This window comes from Silene latifolia, chromosome 10 (genome assembly GCF_048544455.1).
Source record: "Silene latifolia isolate original U9 population chromosome 10, ASM4854445v1, whole genome shotgun sequence".
Classification (NCBI taxonomy): Eukaryota; Viridiplantae; Streptophyta; class Magnoliopsida; order Caryophyllales; family Caryophyllaceae; genus Silene; species Silene latifolia.
In genome coordinates this window covers 52,619,885-52,642,467 of record NC_133535.1, presented here as the reverse complement: position 1 = coordinate 52,642,467, position 22,583 = coordinate 52,619,885, and the positions used below count along the sequence as shown (strand labels likewise).

The 22,583-nt window shown below is 38.3% G+C and overlaps 1 non-coding gene across 1 annotated transcript; it reads right to left on the bottom strand.

The window, feature by feature from the left end:
* Positions 1-17,818: 17,818 nt before the first annotated feature.
* Positions 17,819-17,927, bottom strand: LOC141609584 (small nucleolar RNA R71). Its single transcript, XR_012527511.1, has one exon. It is a non-coding gene; the product is annotated as a small nucleolar RNA R71 (small nucleolar RNA).
* Positions 17,928-22,583: the final 4,656 nt, after the last annotated feature.

The following is a 22,583-nucleotide window of genomic DNA, read 5'->3' as shown; positions in this document are numbered from 1 at the left end:
ATATCTCATATGATTTGTTTTAGATTTATTGGAAAAAATAATTTAGACAAAATGATAAAATCCCCAAAAGGATCAAGTAACTCAAAGTAACTTGATCGAAGTCCAAACCATATCGAATAGCATTTGATTTCTTATCCAACTACACATTATCACATAATACGTGCTAAGAGAGATTAATTTGTGATACTATATCACATTTTCTTTGGATTATATCAAAGTCTTCACTTTGATAATCCCATTACGACGAGATCGTGATTCTTTGAACTCTTTGAACTTCTTCAAAGATTTTTTTTTCTATTTACCTTATTAAGTGAACACATTAGCGTCAACTTAAATCGTTGGCAAAAGAAAATGATCAAACTATTTTGGATTAATGATTTACAACCTCGATCTCCTTTTCAACCAAAAGGCACGAGACATCTTGCTTTGAATACAAGATACGCATATACCATAAGATCTAATGGTTTCAAGAGTACTCGATAACTCTTTGCGTTCATCATTCCAGAATTTTAAGATTTAATCTTTGGGTTACCAATTTGTGTCTTGCATCATCTTCATGATATATCATTCTAGTTTGGTTTAGAATATAATCACCTTGATAATGGGCTAGCCACACATCAAATCATGGTGTATAGGGTCACAAAAGTGAAACCTCTTTTGTATCTTAACAATTTTATATTCTTATTTGGAGTTTATGCACTTAATAGTCACAATTAAGTACAACTTTAAACTCAAAAACTAGATTGAGTACACAATAACTCTATCTCTCAACATCATTGTTGCTAGTCGTCATATTCTAATCATCCTATGTATCAAATACAATGATGAAAACCTCCACTGGTTTCTAATATTGACGAAGTAGTACTAGCAAAATTTATGTCAATCAAATAAACATTTAAAGAAGAAGGTCCCATTAGATGTCCCACAACTAACTTGTTGATTCTTCAATAATTTGGGGTAGTTTCCTTTCTAACGTCCAACAATTAAGACAATGGAAACTTTATCGGTCGGGATTGATAGGTTTAGTATCGTTATTCTCAATAACTTTACTTTTAACATTACCTTGCATCAATTCCATTCTAATTTTACTTCTTTAAAACCTTATCCCTTTCTTAACGGTTTAAGAGAATGCTCCCACTTAATTCAATGAGTCTTGTTAAGAGAAGCAAAATTGAAATTTATGAAGACTACTCTTCATTCGTTTGTTTAGTCTTAAAACTTTCATTGAAGTGGTTGCGGTATTTTGGTCAATTTTGATTTCAAACAAATCTAGTTACCAAAATGATGTAACGTTTCAAAGTACTTAACTCAATTAAGCATAAGAGAAACAATTCATTGTAAGTAGATATGTTAGTCATGAATTAAAAACTCGTTTGATCACGAATAACATATATCTATACTCTTCACAAGAGATCCTTACAATGGATAATTCGAGGTTTTAGAAGAAAATTCATATTTGTCTTTAGTTATGATGTTTTAATGGAGATTTGAATCAAAAATCGAAATGATATCGTATATGAATTGCGGTAAAGAAATAGAACAATATGATAACGGAATAGTGGAAAACTCAACATCTATCGTTTTATTAATACTTGTAAATAACAAGTAAAGCATTTACATAGTGACCTCTACCCAACTATGATAAATGATTCCAAGACCCAAATTCATATTAACTTGGGCACGGGATAGCCGATGAAACCCTTATCAATATAACTCGGTGGATTAACTCTTTAATCGATTCTACTTTTAGAACTCTTGGTCGATAAAATTACTCTAATATTTATCTATAGCCCGGAACACATGCGACTACGGTCACGAATACTTCCGTTGAGGTCAATCCAAATTTCGAATAAATGTGTCCATGATCCAAATTCACATTAACTTGGGCACAGGGTAGCCGATGAAACCCTCATCAACATGAATTTGGTGGATAGACATTTATCACCCACTTCTCCTACGTAACAAGGTTTGTACCCCGGGGTGGCCGAGTGCACTCCCTCGCGAAATAGGTTTTCATGGTTTCTACTTTTTGGTAAGGCTATATCTCAATTGTTTATTTTTAGCGAGAGGTCATGTCAATTTATCATCTATCACGTTTTAAGTGAACTAAAGCGATGAACTACGATAATTGTAATTGACACGGTCGATACACTCGATAAAATGATAATGCATGTTTTAGTTATGGCGATTTAGCGATGCATGCAACATATAAATAAAATGCAAAGCATAAATTAAATCCTAGTATGGCCTTCCTAAAAATAGTAAATCTAATAAACTATTACATATTCGGAAACCAACTCCATTGGTCCCTTGAACTTCGGTTTTGGCACGCATCTCGAGGTAACGCCGTCTTTAATGGATCGCTTTCTTAAGTGACACCGTCTTCAAGGATCTCCGGAATAAATAAATTACATAACAAATTACATAATTTCCTATTATACATTTGTAATTAAAATAAAAATAAATCTATTAAATTACAAAACGGTGATACGAGATCACAAAAAATTATAACCGAATCGATATTCCCATATATTTCGGGTAATATCAATTAAAAACTAAGGCCATACTAAGTAAAATTACATAATTCAAAAATTACATAAAATAAAATTATGACAATCATAAATAAAATGCAGCATTATAATATGTATGAACATGCCCAATTATATGCTAAATCGCCTTTAAAGAGCCAATATCGTATATTAATCGGTTTTTACGGATTTGCGTGATTCAACATTTTAAAATCACAATAATTACATAAAATCATATTTATGCATAAGTTAATTACCCTAACCAACTTAGGACTCAAAATTATTCTCCACTAACATTTGACAATAATTAACTTATATTTCTTAATATTGTTCATAAAAGGACTTAAAATTACAATATAATGCCATAAACTTCAAATAAATCATAAAAATTTCAAATAAATTCAAAATTTAAAATTTAAACTCATGAACATTCTGGAAAAATACCATGACACTCATAATGTTCAAAAACTTAGGTTAAAAATTTCAAAATTTATCGGGAAAAACAATGTTGCGGTTTATCGGATTTATCAATTATAATCATAAAAAAGAGAAAAATTATATTTATCAACTTTTCAATTTTAGATCTGAAAAAGGTGATAAAATGCAACATGTGACGTTTTTACTTAGTCGTGAAGTATGTTTTAGCAATTTTTACTAATTAAAGTCATTATTTATGTTATTTTTCATCAAAAATTCATAAATCATGCATAAAGACTTAACTATATCCAATTATTTTACACACATCTTGTAAATTTGTATGTGACAACATACTAAATTTCTATGACCAGATTCGAAATATTACTCATATTAACCTATTTTCTAATTTAAATTCGAATTTAACATGAAAAATCCATATTTCGAGCATAACAACTCATAAAATTATGCAAATTTACAGGCCATTAGTACATAATATATGTGAAAACATATCCAAAAACCACTGGAAAAATCGAAGTTTAGCTATTTTGCGTCCAAAAATGACATTTTTATCATAAAAATCACATTTTAATGCCATTATTATAAAATGAACAATAAAAATCCATAAATTAACCAAAATATCCTAAATACATTTTAGGACCAGAAACTTTAACATGCATAATTGATTTCTTGATATATCATAATAAACACAAATTTATAAGTTTTATTTGTTAATCGTATAACTCGGAAAAACTATAACCGATTTGCATGCAAACAACCTAAGGCTCATGATACCGCTTGTTATAAATCTATATCTCATTATCCAACATATTCTTATCTGTTACAAATTAATTTAGTCATAAAATTAATTTAGATCTTATGCATGCAAACATAAATTAAAAGAGAAGAAATCATCAACCTTTACTATGATAATTTCGGTCTTATGGGCACCAACAAGATCTCCTTCTTGTTAGTTCTTGAGCTTTGCAATAATGGATGAACATTCATGACTTCAAAATAGAAGCCCTCCAATAAGTAGCACCCAAGACTATCCCTAAATCCCACAAACTAACATGTACTAGATATTTGTAATGTGGTTTACCTTAAAATCGGTTACTAATACTCATATACTACTACTAGTATTATTAGTGTTTGATTTGTACAAATTAGATTCATAAAAATGAATTTTATGAAGAACAAGAGAGAGAAGGTATTGTTTTTCATAAAACATAAGAAGAATGAATAAAATTGAGAAAACCTCTCAATTCTCTCTACAAAAAACCGGTGGCCTATATGGTATTAGGACCATTTATCTTCTTTTCTTTTTGTCTTCACAAGACATAATGTGTAAGCCTTTGTCCATAGTCATGTCACTATCAAGCATATTAGACAAATGAATAAGACAAATGGAAAAAGACAAAACTTCTAACATTGCCCACCAATTTTCGGTTTATATGTGTAATATGGAGTCCATTTTATTTTTGTCAATTGTACAATTGTATGTCATGTGAGATGTGACATGTCATATGTCATGTTTTAATTTAAAATGCATATTTAACAAACTAAATATCATTTACAAATTAAATAAATCACATTTAACAAATTGACTAGTAATTCAAAATTACTTTCACATAAAATGGTCATTTAAATACTAGTTAGTATAATTTACAACATCTTGTAATTATAACTAACTTATCATTCTCATCTCGCGTGTTTCGCAAACACCGATTAATTTTAGTAATATAACTTCTTAAATTACTAAATAAAATCTTATTTAATCACATTATAATAAGATGTTATTTTCTCTCTTATGATAATAATTTGTTCAATTTTAAGGAATTAATTAATATGTATCGACATACAATTAATTAACCTTTTCAATTAAGGGAATCGTCCTTTAGGTGTGACCTCAAGGGATCAACTGATCACCACCGTCGCACGACAGTAATGGCAAACTCTAGCCAGCCAATCATTACCGATATGTGTGGACCAGTTGACTATATATGTAATGTATCATCCCTTTCGTATTCTTGATATGAGATTTAAATATGTGATCAATATGATCGACAATTGTGATCGCATTATTGTCGGGGACACTTACTCCAACAACTCTTACTCTAGAACTATTGCTTGGATCGAAAACTTGTAATCGGTATCATTACTCTCCTTTATTTCTTAATCATAGTTCCTTTATTGCTCTTTATTTCTTCTCTTTCCTTATTCATAATTTCTTTTATTCAATCCCTTCATTACCTTGTTATGATGTTTAATTTCTCCTGCTTATGTATGATTATTTCTAATTCAATGATAATGCATAGCTAAATTCCTTTGCTAAGACATAGGGGAGCCATGATTCTAAAGAAAGTGTAAATTGATTTATTAGGTTTAATGCTAGTTTAGCCTATGTTGTTAATCGCTGCTGTTAATTGTTTTTGCCTAATTGAGTCGACGCAGTTAGTCAACAAATTACAGTAAACCTTGACCTAGATCGGAAGATTGGAAAGGGTGAGACTTGTAGCGAACATTAGGGCATCTAGCGAGGGTGGAAGCTAAGCTATTTGTGCTTTAGGGCGAATTGAGACCGGAAGGAGATATTCATTGCCCCATAGACCATACTTGCATTAACCTGAGACCTAGGTTGCATGACTAGCGAATCATGGTGAACCGACTGTCTTAGCTACTCTTTCCCTGCTTGTTTGATATTCACTCTCTTGCTTTCTTTCTTTTCCTTACTCTCATTAGAATAAAACATACAACTCAAACCCCCAGAACTGGTTACCTGGACGAACTTAATTAAGGCTGACATTTTCCCATATCCCTGTGGAGATCGACCCTACTTGCTGCTAACTTCTGTTAGTTGTATCTAGGTATTTTTTTTTGGTACCTGACGACGGTATCAAGTTTTAGCGCCGTTGCCGGGGAGGTGGCGTAATTTTGTTGGTTCTATTAAGTTTGTCTCTTGTCTCAAGGAATTTATTCCTTGTGATTGATCTCATAGTTTTGCATGTTCTTGATTAGTTTTGCAGGATATCTGTTCTAGAAGAGAACATTGTCGTACCTGCTTCACTGTAAATTCTATCTGCTAGGATGCGAATATAGCCAGCCATTCAGAGCCTACGGTGGATTCACTTCCAAAAGGTTTCTTGTTACCCACTAATGATTCGGAGACCTTTGGAATCCAACCCTCATACATACAGCTGGTTGAGAGAAATCTCTTTAGGGGGGTACCTGGAGAAGATCCTTGCAAGCATATAGAGCTATTTAAAGAATACTGCTCCACCATTCCTCTAGCTGCTGGGGTAACGCAAGACAGAGTAAAGGGAGTTCTTTTCCCTTTTTCCTTGACTGATGATGCCCGGGAATGGTTGAGAGACTTAGACAGGGAAGCTGCCGGTGTAACTGACTGGAATTCCCTTGCCTTAGCCTTTTACAGGCGATATTTCCCACCACAGCGCACTAATGAGTTGAGAGCTCAAATTACTACATTTGAGCAACTACCTACTGAAGACTTGAACGGGGCTTGGACTAGGTTCAAGAAGCTCATCCGTTCTGTGCCTCATCATGGTTTCAAGCGCTGGTTCTTATGTACCCAATTCTACAATGGGTTGTATTCCGACCAGGGGGCTATTCTTGATAATGCAGCCAAGGGGGAGGTTTCAGAAGAATGTGGAGGATGATAAAGGATGACATCTTATTGAAGAAATGGCCATTCATGTTACCGAATACGGAAATCCCCGAGGAAGTAGGCATGTGAACGAGTTGGTAGTAGCTGAGGTGGAGAGTCCTAGCGGAAGGCTAGGTAGTCCGGAGATTATACAAACTATGGGTGACCACGAACAAGTTTGTGCTATTAATGAGCATGTGATAGTATGTGGTAGATGCGGTATGGAGGGACATGACCCTATCGGTTGTATGGCAGATGTGGAGCGTGTTATTGCTTATCCAAAATACAAGCAAGAGGTACCATTCTCCAAGCTTTATGAGGATTTGACAACAAAAAGTGTCTCTATCCCTTCTACTCCAATGCCGCAACCAGATTCGCTCTCTATAGATGGAGAGCTAGCTGAACTGAAATCCTTGGTATTGAATTTAACGCAACAGCTGGTGAAGAAATGCGACAAGGATAATACTGCCATATCTGAACTAAGAGAGCAATTGCGTGTCTAACACTCGTGCAAGACCAAGCGAATCAACCACCCCCATGTGACCCAATCAACGCCTTTAATCTCCGAAGCGGTCTTACTTATGATGGACCGAAGATATCGGAAGATGGGGTTGTGACAGCTGATAATACCCCGGATGACGAGTTGGAAGAGCTAATTGACGATATCCCTGCTGAATACCGTCCTGCCACTCGATCGAATGAAATTCCTGTTCGATCGAGTGAACCAGCCCATCCCACTACTCAATCGAGTATAATTCCAACTCGATCGAGAGGTGCCCAATTAACAGAACTCGATCGAGGAGTTTATTCCTCTTGATCGAACAATTTAGCAGAAAATGTTACTCGATCGAGTGATTCTGGGACTGGATCGACAGAACCAGAAATTCAAGAACTCGATCGAGAGGTTCAAATGCCTCGATCGAGTGATTCTCATAACAAAACCATTCGATCAAGTGAAGATACTGCTCGATCGAATCCCAGAACCAGCGGAGCTTACCGTGTCATCTTCCCCTGCTGTGAAGGCGTCACGTGCTGATAAAGGTAAAGATAAATTCGCAGGTCCACTCATTGCTACCAAAGTACCCTATCCAGGACGTCTGAAGGACGCTAAGGTTGAGCGACAGTACGGTAAGTTTGTGGACGTGGTCAAGAACCTCCAGGTAACTGTCCCTTTACCGAACTTATTACCCAGGTACCTACTTACGCTAAATTTATGAAAAATATTGTGACGCGTAAGAGAGAGCTAAGTGAATTTGAGACTGTTGCATTTATGGAAGAGTCTAGTAATTTACTTTTAAATAAAGCTCCGCCTAAAATGAAGGACCCGGGTAGTTTCTCTATTATCTGTACCATAGGCAATGAAGTAATAGACAAGGCTCTTTGTGATTTAGGAGCCAGTGTCAATGTCATGCCCTTTTCTATATGCAAAAAGCTTAATATGGGTCACCTTAAAATTACCAACATTACATTACAGATGGCTGACAGATCTGTAAGACGACCCTTGGGTATCTTAGAGGACGTGCCTGTGAAAGTAGGCAAGTTCTTTATACCAGTGGACTTCATTATTTTAGACATAGCTGAGGATACCCGGACCCCAATTATACTTGGAAGACCATTCTTATGTATGGCTGGGGCGATTATTGATGTTAAACAAGGGCGTCTGACTCTTGCAGTAGGGGACAGCGCGATTACTTTCAGTTTGCCTAGCACTTTGGCTCGGCCAATGATAGAGGATACATGTTATTCTGTTGATATTGTTTACGAGTCTGTCTATGACTTCTGGTCGGGTTCTTTTATAAAGGACCCACTAGAAGCTCTAATGCTTTTGGATGAGTGTGCAGATAACCCAGATAACAATGACGCTGTGTTGGATTTGCTTGAAGCTGCTTTAGATGAGCGTGATCTCACCGACGCTGAAGGAGAAAGAGTGGAACAGATGATTAGTACTCTTTGCGCCATAGAGGTAAAGGTACCTGAGCTTAAGCCTTTCCCTTCTCATCTTAAATATGCTTTCTTAGATGATACAGAGCAATATCCAGTTATTGTTAGTGCTAAACTTGATGATGATCAGCTGACTGCTTTGTTAGCTGTGCTTAAGAAAAAAAGGAAAGCTATGGGTTATTCTTTGGATGATATCAAGGGGATTAGTCCCGATAATTGTATGCACAGGATCGAGCTTGAGGAGGATCACAAGCCTTGCAGACAGGGTCAGGGCCGACTGAACCAGAAAATGCAGGTTGTTGTGATGGCTGAGGTAATGAAGCTGCTTGACGCAGGTATTATCTATTCTGTTGGTCATTCTAAGTGGGTGAGTCCAGTTCAGGTAGTTCCTAAGAAAGGAGGGACTACTATGGTCACGAATGACAAAAACGAGTTAATACCTACACGAGTAGTGACTGGCTGGCGGATGTGTATAGATTACAAACAGCTGAACGCCGCCACAAAGAAAGAACACTTTCCCCTTCCTTTCATTAATCAAATGGTAGAAAGGTTAGCTTCTCATAAGTTTTTCTGTTATCTAGATGGGTACTCCGGGTTCTTTCAGATCCCTATTCATCCGGATGATCAGGAAAAGACTACTTTTACTTGTCCTCAGGGCGTTTTTGCGTATCGCAGGATGCCTTTTGGTTTGTGTAATGCCCCTGCCACCTTTCAAAGGTGCATGATGGGGATATTTTCTGAGTACATTGAGTCTATTATGGAAGTCTTTATGGACGATTTCAGTGTCTATAGAAGTGATTTTGCTAACTGTCTGTCTAACCTTGATAAAGTGTTGCAGCGCTGCATTGAGATTAACCTTGTGCTTAACTGGGAGAAGTGCCACTTTATGGTCAACGAGGGAGTTGTCTTAGGGCACTTAGTTTCTGATAGGGGTATTGAGGTTGACAAAGCAAAGGTGCAGGTGATTCAGCAATTACCTCCTCCTGTTAATGTTAAAGGAGTGAGGAGCTTCCTTGGTCATGCTAACTTTTATCGCCGGTTTATCAAGGATTTTACAAAAATTGCTAAACCACTTACACAGCTGCTGCTTAAGGATGCCCCTTTTGTATTTACTGATGACTGTCTTTCTGCTTTTAACAGGTTAAAGCAGGCTTTAGTATATGCGCCGATCATACAGCCTCCCGACTGGGATTTACCGTTCGAGATTATGTGTGATGCTAGTGATTATGCACTAGGAGCAGTGTTAGGCCAAAGGAAAGACAAAGCTTTAAATGCAATTTACTATGCGAGCCAAACTCTGGATGAGGCTCAAGTGAAGTACGCCACTACTGAGAAAGAGCTGCTAGCTGTGGTTTATGGTTTAGAAAAATTTCGTTCTTATTTGATAGGGTCAGAAGTTACTTTTTTTACTAACCATGCAGCATTGAGACACCTTCTTGCTAAGAAGGAAGCTAAACCACGGCTGTTGAGATGGATACTCCTTCTTCAGGAGTTTGATTTGCAGATAAAAGATAAGAAAGGTGCTGAGAACGTTGTAGCTGATCATCTGTCAAGACTGTCACAGCAAGAGGGAGACGATTCTTTACCTATCGATGATTCTTTTCCTGATGACTCTTTGTTTGCTGTTTTATCTTCTATTGTTAACCAAGATCCTTGGTATGTAGATTTAGCTAATTACGTTGTCAGTGGCACGCTGCCGCCTGACCTTTCTTATCAGCAGAGGAAGCGTTTTCTGTATAACTCTAAGCAATACTTCTGGGATGATCCTTATTTATTTAAGGAATGTGCAGACGGTCTCTATAGACGGTGTATTCCACAGCGGGAGACCAAGGCAATCTTGGAAGGCTATCATTCATATCTATATGGTGGTCACCACGGTCCATCGCGCACCGTGGCTAAGGTACTTCAGTCTGGTTTTTACTGGCCTTCTTTGTTTGCTGATGATAAGGCTTTTGTTTCAGCTTCTGATGCCTGCCAACGATCAGGGAATATTTCAAAGAGACATGAGATGCCTCAAAATGGTATCCTAGAAGTTGGGGTTTTTGATGTCTGGGCATCGATTTCCAAGGACCCTTCCCATCTAGTAAAGGTAACAGGTATATCTGGGTAGCTGTTGATTATGTGTCTAAGTGGGTGGAGGCCATTTCTTCACCCCATTGTGATGCCAAGACCGTGATTAAGATGTTTAAAAAGATTATATTTCCCCGATTTGGCGTCCCTAGGGTCGTCATTAGTGATGAGGGAATGCATTTTAAAGAAAAGAAACTAACTTCTATTTTGTCGAAGGTTGGTGTTCAACACCAGCGTGGTTTGGAGTATCACCCCAAACTAGTGGTCAAGTTGAGGTCTCTAATCGTGAGATTAAAGAGATCTTAGCTAAAGTAGTTTCTAAGTCACGGAAGGACTGGAGCCTTAAGCTGGAAGACACATTATGGGCATATCGGACTTCTTTTAAAACTCCGATTGGTGCATCACCATACCGGTTAGTCGATGGGAAATCATGTCATTTACATGTTGAGTTAGAATGTAAAGCTTGGTGGGCAATTTGTGAACTTAACTTTGATCCTAAGTTATGTGGTCAGAATCGTTTATTGCAGCTAGATGAACTGGAGGAGTTTAGGCTTAACACATATGATAGCTCGTGCATCTACAAAGAGAAGACGAAGAGATGGCACGACAAAAGGATCATCCCTCGAGAATTTCATGTCGGACAGAAGGTGTTGCTGTTTAATGCACGAATGCGGTTATTTCTTGGAAAGCTGAAGTCCAGGTGGAGTGGCCCTTATACAGTGACAGCCGTCACTAAGTTTGGGTCTGTTGAGCAAGAAGGTTCTGAGGGAAATAGGCTCAAAGCAAATGATGCAGACAACCGTGTCGAAGTCTTGTACTTCGACAATCTTGATGAGCCAGCTAATTGAAGCCAGAAAGGTCGTGCGGGACCTCTTAAACCTGCGCTTTCCGGGAGGCAACCCGGACTGTTTTGTAGTAATTTAGTTTAAACTTATTTTCTTTCTTTTAGTTGTATGATGACCTTCGAACGCTGAACTATACGTCTCTCGTCTTTCCTATACTTCTTTTATGCGGTTTGCAGGTGCTTTAGGTCGATCGAGTGGTTTTTCTACTCGATCGAACCTTTTTGGCTGGAATTTTACTCGATCGAGCTTCTGCTGCACTCGATCGAAATGCGTAAATCCACTTCTCTCGATCGAGTATAACATCTTCTCGATCGAGCCCTTTTGACACCCATTCCACTCGATCGAACCACTCTGGTCTGTTCGATCGAGTAGTTACGTGATTCAGCTTTTGTTTTCTACCTATTGAGCTACTGCGTGGCTACCCATGACCTCCCATGTTCATGGTCGGTTTGGGGAGGTCTCTCCTTACGCTGTCTTGTAAGTTTTCTGACTCCCGTTATCTTTTTCTCTTTAGTGTGCATTCTTTCCCTCTTTTTGGTACAATGAGGGCATTGTACGGTTTGGTTTGGGGAGGTATGCATCCATATCTGTGTCTGCATGTTTTCTTGCATTTCCGCTTACATGTTTATTCATTTCTTGCATACATCATTGTATTTAATTCGAAAAAATTTCATAAAATTCAAAACAATTTCATGTTTTATTTTGGGTTGAAACGATTGAACTTTGACACTACTTTGAGTTTTTACCCTTGCCGTGCATATTCTTGACATTTTGTTGTCAATGTAATGTGCATAATCTACGAGTTTTTGGTGAAAGGTCATAGATCCTAATTCGACTCTCTAATTAAAAAATTAAATTATCTCATAAGTTATCATTTTGGTGATCTATGTAACATGCATGCAAATATAAAAGCATAAAATTAAAGATTAAGGAAAAACAATTTCCTTACATTGATATTTATGGTAATATGGGCACAATCAAGATCTCCTATCTTGATTGTTTTTGAGCATAAAACAAAAGGATGATCCTCCTAGAAAAACTTTCAAAAAAAAAGTCTCCTTCAAGTTACACCCAAGAACAAATCACCCAAATAATCTTACAAATATTAACTAGATATTTGTAAAACTTACCCTTGATAATATTTGTAATATTACTAACACTCTTAGTAATAATATTTTGATTACTAACTTCTTAGTAAATGATGTATAATAATTTTAGAGAGAAGATAGACAAATTTTGTTCACATGCAAAACAAGTGAGCTAGCATATAGAAAAATGAACAAAAATTGGTGTAAATAGAGTAGGAAAACCGGTTGGGAGTAGGTGGAGTGAGGGAGTCAACTTGTTTTAATATTGTCCAATCTTTATCACATGCACAACGATGTTATGGCAACTTATGGAAGGAAAAACAAGTAATGTGTAATGATTATGATTATAATCATCCACTACACTCCATTTACACGGTCCAATGTCCCATTTACGGGTCCATTTTGGTTCTTATATTTGTCGCACAAATATGTGTAAATTTTATTTAAACATCGTTTCATGTTTAAATGTTTCCAATTAATTTCGTCCAAATCACTCCGTAAATATACGTGTACCGCTGCACATATTATTTACGTACTAATATTAATCACATTAATCAATTAATACAATTTTAGTGAATTAACAATTAATTAACTAGAACCCGTCTCCTAAAATTTATTATTCAATTATCACATAATTAAATAATAACTGTCGTGCCTCGAGTTCGCAACTCGAAATCTCTCTAAAATAATCGACTAACCTTTTAGTCTATAAATCAAGGGACTAAATAAATTGTATCTCATACAATTAATTAGTTGTCTATTGGGGTTCGTTCCTTTAGGTGTGACCGAAAGGGGTCAGTTGATCACCGACGTCTCACGACAATAACGTCAAACTCTAGTCAGCCAACCGTTATCGATTTACGTTAATCAACTGACGAGGATCAAATAATTAAATATCTGATGATATTCCCTTAATGAGATTTATTATGTAAACGCACTATTGTGGAGGACACTAACTCCAACAATCTCCCACTTGTCCGACACAAGGTGTCCGCTACCAATTCTCTTGTCCGTTTTAATCTCCCACTCAATGCAAGGTGTCTTTCAGGTCGCACTTGCCCATGAACATATCGCGAGTGGTTTTCTCGATCGGGAGTGTGACTACCTGACCGGAAAAATCTCTCACAGATTACTTCTGAGCGTGGTCACGCATTTGTAGTCATTAACTCCTCGAGTAGCCTTGAGATATAGTTACCCAACGTGGGTGGACAATTCCTGTCTGCCCTATCTATCCTATTGCACAGTACATATCACCATGACCTAGTAAATGCCCGTTGCCCTCCTTTCACGGCACGACCTAGGACAAAAACTAAAGTCACTCGGAAACTGCACTTGCTCAGATAATAGTCTCCGATCAAAAGAATCGACTCATAGGAACGTCTTAGAGATCCCTACCACGACCAGGCATCTATAATAGAACTTAGGGACTCTCTAAATGGTCATTGTCCGGCAAAGTGTCACACACTCTGCCTATGTAATCGACTAGTCATCACGTATGACCTTATGGTGTTGAACAACCATCAATCGACTTACGATCTAGTCACTTCGAGACGTCACCTCATTAAGTGACTAGGGACAAAATACAATGTTCATCTTGTTCACTTGAATAGTGTTCAACATTGTCTCCACAACTTATTCAGATAAACAAGGTATTCAATGTTTTCAGTCAAACTGAATAATTGAGTTCTTAAAGAAACTCTAACAATGAATGCGATCATCACTTATGTAAATATCAATACTCTATCCAATATTTACATAACGATCTTTAGCAATTAAGGTATACTCCTCAATTCACATTGAGATGACATAACCATCATGTCTACCTTATGCCTACGGCTTTGGTTAGAGGATAAGCAATAGTTGCATCACTCTAATTTCCATTGCTATTTTCCTTTGTTCTATGCAATCTTTTCATCACATAGAGCATTTCTAAGTACACGTCTAAACAATTTTTTAGACTCTGGTTCTAAAGCCAGTCAAACACTCCCATTGTTTTCACAGTCTCTCGGGTGACGATATTCGGCTAACAGAACTACTTAGCTTTTGTTCATGATTTATGCGTAAAACACTTATACAAATCCTTCATAAGACATCTTTTATGTATGACTCCTCATATATATATATATGTATAACTTCTTATACATGTATAACTTCTTATACATTTTATTCTTTATGCACATAACACTCTTACATGCTAACCATTCCTTAACGTGGCCCATAACATCTTATAAGCATATGAATGCTATCGTGTAACCCTTTTACACGAAATTCATAAATTCCTCCAAACTACAAGAGTAAATCCTCAGTGCTTCTCAAGTACTCAAGGGTGCTCTTGATAATCATCTAGTGACCCTCACTAGGAAATGATTGATAATTACTTATCATATTCTCAATATGATAAGTCCCAACGAGAGAAGCTTTTACCATATTTAATAGATCCTGCAGCGGAAGCACAAGAGATCATAGTAATTGTTCAACAACTTGAACGAGTCAAGAATCTTATCACATAAGTCTCTTGACTAAAATTCTAATATCCATGGAGATCTATCTCATTAGATCCGGATGTTTAAGATGTGCCATGCTACTCTCAAATATTCACCCGAGAATATTTCTAGTCACTAATATGTCAAACACATATTTAGACTAAGAAACATCACCTTAGCTACATTTCTAGTCACTAATATGTCAAGCACATATTTAGACTAAGAAACTCACTTTAGCTCCCACTAAACTCCATGTATCATCATGGTACCTCGAAACTCGAGTAATACCATTTTGATAGACTACATGATTGAACCCAAAGTTCCAACTATTTGACGTATATAGATCACAAAAGGGATCTTTCAAGCATGCCAGGCTTCTTGGCATTGACAAGATCAACAAAACTTCTCCAAAGGAGAAAGTTTCGTTATTCTTTTGCCAAATCTCATCCCCATGAGAGGCTATTGATGCGTGTCCTAAATATGATGTTTTACACCCTATTTCACACGCATTTCAGAGCTCAATTATGTAGTTTATGCTACTATTTTCCCTATTTCCGTCTACTTTCGTGTTTTTGTATAATATTGCAGAAATGTGAAGAATCCAGCGGAAATCGAGCCGAATCCGTCCCTAAGTACTTAACATTGCATTTGACATGGAGTAAAGACTCGGGAAGCAAACTTGGTGCGCATTTCAAGGCCTGAAAGATGTATTTTCGAGAGTTTTAAAGCGGATTACCAGCTACAGTGGTCTATAGACTGACCTACATGGTCTATAGACTGTCAGAATGCTTCTCGACATTGCAGGCTGCTTCAGATGGCTATATCTCGAGTTCTAAAGCAGATAATCGAGTGATTCCAATTGGAGGTGAAAGCTTATCCTCTTAGCTTTCCAACGCCGTGTAGAACGCCTGATTTGACCAAGTAACGAATAAATGGCGGCAGTTTTAATATCGGTGCGCGCTGCAGGAATCGTCAGAATGCAATTTTGTACGGCGCATGTGGTCGATCGACTGGCCTCAATGGTCGATCGACCATCCCACGAGCTGACGCGCAAATTAAAAGACGGGGAAGCCCATTGTAATTAGGTTTAAGAATAAGGGTTTTACGTGACATTCCTATATAACGTAACTCCTTTCCTATTCATTATCTATCATTCATTAGCTTAGTTTAATTCAGTTCCTATTAGGTTATCATTAGCTTACAATTAATTATTCAATATGTTTGATTGTTCTTCATACTTTATTTCTCAATAAAGCTTTGCTTCGGATCTTCTTCTGCTTTGCTATTTCGGTATTATTCCCTTTTAATTTACAGTTCACTTTATTTGCCTTTTAGTTTAGAATTGCTAGTGTAGATACCCCGAAACCGTCATTAACGTTTTATGCAATTTAAATGTTCTTATAGTTTAATTATGAATTCTATTCCTTTAATCGCAAATTACATTGTTGTTATCATCGTCAGTATGTGTAGCTAAATTACCCTTGATAGGATGTAGGCGAGCTATTAGCGTAGATGGCATTAGAATAGGTTACCCTCGGATTAGGGCTTGGTCAACCGACTGGCTTATCTGGTCGGTCGACTGAGTCGGGTGGTCGGTCGAGTGAGGTAGCCGGTCGATCGACCATCTTCGTGTCTGATTTGCATCGTTTGACTCGTTAAGTGTAATATCTATCAATGAGACCTAGCGGAGACTTGTTCGATGCTTAGTTTTGACCAACCCATAGATCGAAAGATAGGGAAGGACTTAGATTAACGAATTAAGACGGCTAAATTGCTAGATCGAAAGATAATATAATTTAGGCATTAGGATCACTAGTCAAGAACGAAAGTTAGTATTAGTGACACCTAGGGACTAATAACATAGACCGAGAGGGGCTATTAGTTGACTTGGACCGAGAGGACTTGTCATACCCATCACCCACGACTGTATTTCGAGACTTACCAAGACTTTTGTGCCATCGTAGCTATAGTGACCCGATCATCCTAGCTCCTTTCTATTATTTGTTTACATCATTTATTTTCATTGCTTTTTATTGTCTTTTTACTTTACTTGCATTTAGTTTAGCTATTATTCACATCAAAATCCCCCTCATTGTTACCCTTAGACTAAAATAGAAAGCAACTATTATCTCCCTACCTCCCTACGGATCGACCCTGTTACCACTAGCTTCTGTTAGTTTTAATAGGTTTTATAAATATTATTTTTGGTGCACACAACGACAGGCATCAAATTTTGGCGTTGTTGCCAGGGAGACGGTGTAATTCTGTTTGCTTTATTTTTAGTTTATTTTCTTGTCTCAAGGAACTTTGGTTCCTTGAGGCAGTTACTTACTCTTGCTTCTAGTTTTGCTTTTGCACAGTTAGAAGACAGGTTTTTGAGAGGAAGACTTGAGTACTCTCAGTTTTGCGAACATGACTACAATATATGACAATCTTCAGCCACAAGAGCAGCATGTTCCAAAGGGATACGTTGAACCCACCCCCACTACTGGTAAATTCGAATTTCGTTCCTCCTATATCGATTTAGTGGAGCGAAATCAGTTTGCTGGTCTACCGGACGAGGATCCTTTGAAGCATATGGAAATTTTCACAGACTACTGCTGTTCCATACCTATACCGGCTGGGGTGACCCAAGATGAAGTAAAGGGGATGATGTTCTTGTACTCCTTGAAGGATTCTGCGCGAGATTGGTATCGCTACCTTGATCGGGTAGCAGCTGGAGTCACGGATTGGACATCTCTAGCACTAGCCTTCTATAAAAAATACTTCCCACTCGCAAAGACTGATGCCTTGAGGAGCAAAATTTCAAATTTCCAACAAGGACCTGATGAAGAATTTTGTGAAGCATGGGGACGTTTCAAGAGTTTAGTTCGGTCTGTCCCTCACCACGGTTTCCAGCAGTGGTACCTTTGCAACTTATTCTACAACTCTTTATATGATGACTACAAGGTTATCCTGGATGCAGCTGCGAATGGTAGGTTCCAAAATAATACCGGTCAGAATAAAGGTTGGAACACTATCGAGGAGATGGCAGTCCATAGAGCTGAGTTTGGGAGTTCACGTGGAAACTCGCGAAAGCAAAGTAATGAAATGAATGCCTTTGCGACACTCATAGCTTCTATTACAACCCGGCTTGTAAATTTTTGTAATTAGGAACCTAATAGTTTTATTTCATTTGATTTGCGTTAGGACCTTTAGCTTTTTTCCTTTTAATTAGCAATTTCTTGGTTTGGAGAATGTGCGCCTTTGAGAATTTTTGCAGGTGATTATTTTATGCAAAGTGCGTAGGGTGTTTTACTGAATGTTTGTGAGAGAAAGACGGGAAAATTATGTTGGCAAGGCAATTTTAACGAAAAAAAAAGATTTGTTGCTAGTACCTGCAGTCGATCGACCAAGTTCATCAGCCGATCGACTGAGAAAAAAGGGGCAGAAGCTGTTTCACAGGGAGATTGGTCGATCGACTGGGTAGGGTAGTCGATCGACCACTACGCAATGACCAGAAGAGCTGTATGGGAGAAGGCTGGTCGATCGACTGGGCCTGATAGACGATCGACCACTGCGCGAGATCAGAATGCAAGTTAATAGGGAAGTTTTATTTCATTCTTCATTCATTCTTTCATTTTCATTAAATCCAAAAATCAGAAGAAAACCCTAGTTTCTTCCCCGTTTTCGCGATTTTCCTGCCAATCTCCCCCTTTATCTCGATTTTCTTGTTCAAATTCTCGAGTTCTCATCAAAGGTATGTCTCTAATCCCTTCTTACTCCTTTATATTCGATTCAAGCTGAATTTTTATGCCCAAATTTCGAGCATTGTTACCTTTTGATCGAAAAATCAATTTGGGGAAAATCGATTTCAGGCCAATTTCTTTCGATTTTTATGCTTTAATTGCCTTTGCTACCCTTTTCCCTTGCTTTTTGAGACAATTTAGCAACTAGGAGATGCTTATTGCCTTTTTCCCCAAATTTTCGAAACCCTAAATTCGTGTTCAGTTCTGATTTTGTTTCGGGTTTTCTAAATTGTTATTGTTGAGGGTTATGGGGAACTAGTTGTTGAATTGTTCATTTTGCAGGAAGTAAAAATGACAAAAGGGAAGCAGACGATGTTCGAAGGTCAATCTAGTCAGGGAGCTGCCAAACGGCCGCGGGGTCCGCCGTTGATGATCGAGGATACTACGGATAGTCTACATGACTATCCGCAGGTTACTTTCTCTACCTCTATTCAGCGTGCTAAATTCATTAACATGGTCGAAAAAGTAAAGGTTCAGGCCACTCGTTTTCTTCAGCGGCCGACTTTAGAGAAATTAGGCTGTTTTGAGTCTGTTGTGTCTCTGCTAAATGGGACAGGCATGTCGGGTCTTGTAGACATGGCTGAGTTCACTTACTATACTTTGACCCTCGAGTTTTTCTCGTCTTTTGCTTTTGACCAGGCTTCTTTTGAAGCCAATAGGAGTAGCCCTTGCATTTCTTTTCGGCTGTTCAATGTCACCTACTCCTTGACATTAGCTTATTTTGCTGGTTATTTGGCTCTTCATTTTCAGGGTAATACCTCGGAAACTTCTGATGTGCATCGGGTAATGTGGTCGTGTATCTCTGACTGGAACGGCCCTAAGAGGACGGGCACTTCCGTCCACTTACCCCCTTTTCGTTATTTTTTACGGCTTATGGGTAATACCATTTTCGGCCGCAAGGAGTCAAATAATGTGAATACTATTGAACTGTCTATCTTGGCGGGCTATCTGAACATTGAAAGTCGGGTAGCCCGTATCTATAACATAGCTTATTTGACCGCTTCTCACTTTCACACTATCAGTGAGGGCGCTTTGGCCACTATTGCTTGTGGTGGGTTGGTTACGCGTATCGCCAACCGTTTAGTTATTCTTTTCCCTCGAGAGTAGGCCCCTATTGATCCTAACTTACGCTTCATGGATCTTGCCTACGCGAGGTCTGTGAAGTGGGTCGATAGTCGGAGTCGGTGGAAGATTGACTCTTCATCTGCGACCGAATCCCTATCCTTGGCCTCCCTCCTATCCTGCCCCTTACCACTTTTTTGAAGGTAGCTCGCCCGCCCTTGCCTAGCTACAGGCTACCTATTGGGGCGGGCACCGCTACTGCTAGCACCTCGAGGCGAGCTCGTGCCTCCTTTTCACAGGCCTCTTCCTCCTCCACTCCTGCTCCCACGGGTTTCCCGGCCACTTTCCGTCCCCCTCCACCTATGGTTATCCCTGCGGTCATGGACCAAAGGGCGGTTTCACGTGTGTTGGGTGACGTGTGCAGGAGTTTTGATCAGCACAGATTAGACACGGCCCTGGCCCTGTACCCAGTTTACGAGGAGTACGCTCGAACGGGGATGCTCCCACGAGGTGCCTGGACTCACCCGTCCTTCTTTGTTCCTCCTGTGGGCGGTTACCCTCAGCCTGCCACGAGAGCTGCTCCCACTACTACTATTGCCGCCGCTGCTGAGGCGGAGGAGGAGGACGACTCGGGGTCCGAGGAGGATAGTGGTTCTGAGTACGACGGTGGGGATTAGATGCTTGTAACCTCCCCCGTTTTTGGCTGGTTTGGGGAGGTCATCTTTTGTGAGTTTCCTATCCCTTTTTGCTACTTTCCTTTCCTTATTTTGTTGCTTATATTCTTCCCATTATTGTTGTTGATGCTGGTGATTTGCTGCTGAGCACAATGAGGGCATTGTGCGTTTTGGTTTGGGGAGATTTGATACGTGCATATTCTATACACTTTATTCGCAGTTTTGGCACGTATTTCTATGCGTATTTGTTAGCTTAAAGCTACTATTTCTTCCGAAACGGTTTACTTTGCAATTTCTATGATTTATTGTAGGAATGAGTGGAAGTGAGCTAAACCAAGCTTAAATCTCCCTCCGGAAGCGACTTTATGGAAACTTGGAAGCGACTCGTTCACCTCGGGATGCGTGCATGGAGTGAAGAGGCTGTTTTGAAGAGAAGAAGATGTTTCTGCACAGTGTAGTTGGTCGATCGACCAACATCTTCAGTCGATCGACCGTGGACGTTTAGCAGGAGATACTGTACTGCACAGGCTGGTCGATCGACCGCTGCCCTTAGTCGATCGACCAGGCTGCGAGGCTGAGATTTATTTTACGCTTTAGACTTTTGAAAGCCCAATTGTAATTAACTTTTAGAGCATGTTTATCAGTAGAACGGAGGAACAATTTTAGGTTATGCTTTTTATTATTGAAGAACTGTTTTTAGATCTAGTTTGGAGAGAAGAAAGTGGGACGACGGATTCCAATTTCAATCACTTTGTTCATCAATTCTTTAGTAAGCTCTTTAATGCTATTTTCTTCTTCTTTTATTTCTTGTCAATTCAATTCTTGTTGTTATTAGTTTTTATTCAAGCAATTCAGTTTTAATCTTTTGTCTTAAGTTCAATTTCAACCATGTCAATTTCATTGTATGTCCTTAAGTTTGCAATTGTTTTAGTTTTAATCATGCATAGCTAATCTTCTTGATTGGGAACGAGGTGAGCCATGGCATAAATTAGGGTTGTTTGTTAGTATGAATTCTTCCGCATTGGTCTTGTTTTCTTTTGATAAATCTATCTTGTTAGATTGAAAGATTAGTAAGTTAGATTGTCATTAGATTTGGAATTTCCTTTGAGCGAAAGCTTGAGATATTCTAGGGAATTAGAAGACCGTAAGGTTAATTTTGAGCATCGATCGAAAGGCTTGCTCATTTTTCCTGAGACCGTATTATAGGACCTCTGCTACCTTTTGGCCTGACCTTAGCCATGGTGAACCGAAGTTCCTGATCTTCTTTTTATTTTGTTTGAGAAACTCTTTATTTTGTCAATTAGTCCTTAGAATCAAACCAATTCAAAACCCCCATTCAACTATTACATTTATAGACTGAAAATAGCAAATAGAATTGATCTTGTCTCTCTGTGGTTCGACCCTTACTATCACTAGCTATAGTTTTAGTTCGGATTTGATACGTGCATATTCTATACACTTTATTCGCAGTTTTGGCACGTATTTCTATGCGTATTTGTTAGCTTAAAGCTACTATTTCTTCCGAAACGGTTTACTTTGCAATTTCTATGATTTATTGTAGGAATGAGTGGAAGTGAGCTAAACCAAGCTTAAATCGCCCTCCGGAAGCAACTTTATGGAAACTTGGAAGCGACTCGTTCACCTCGGGATGCGTGCATGGAGTAAAGAGGCTGTTTTGAAGAGAAGAAGATGTTTCTACACAGTGTAGTTGGTCGATCGACCAACATCTTCAGTCAATCGACCGTGGACGTTCAGCAGGAGATACTGTACTGCACAGGCTGGTCGATCGACCGTTGCCCTTAGTCGATCGACCAGGCTGCGAGGCTGAGATTTATTTTACGCTTTAGACTTTTGAAAGCCCAATTGTAATTAACTTTTGGATCATGTTTATCAGTAGAATGGAGGAACAATTTTAGGTTATGCTTTTTATTATTGAAGAACTGTTTTTAGATCTAGTTTGGAGAGAAGAAAGTGGGACGACGGATTCCAATTTCAATCACTTTGTTCATCAATTCTTTAGTAAGCT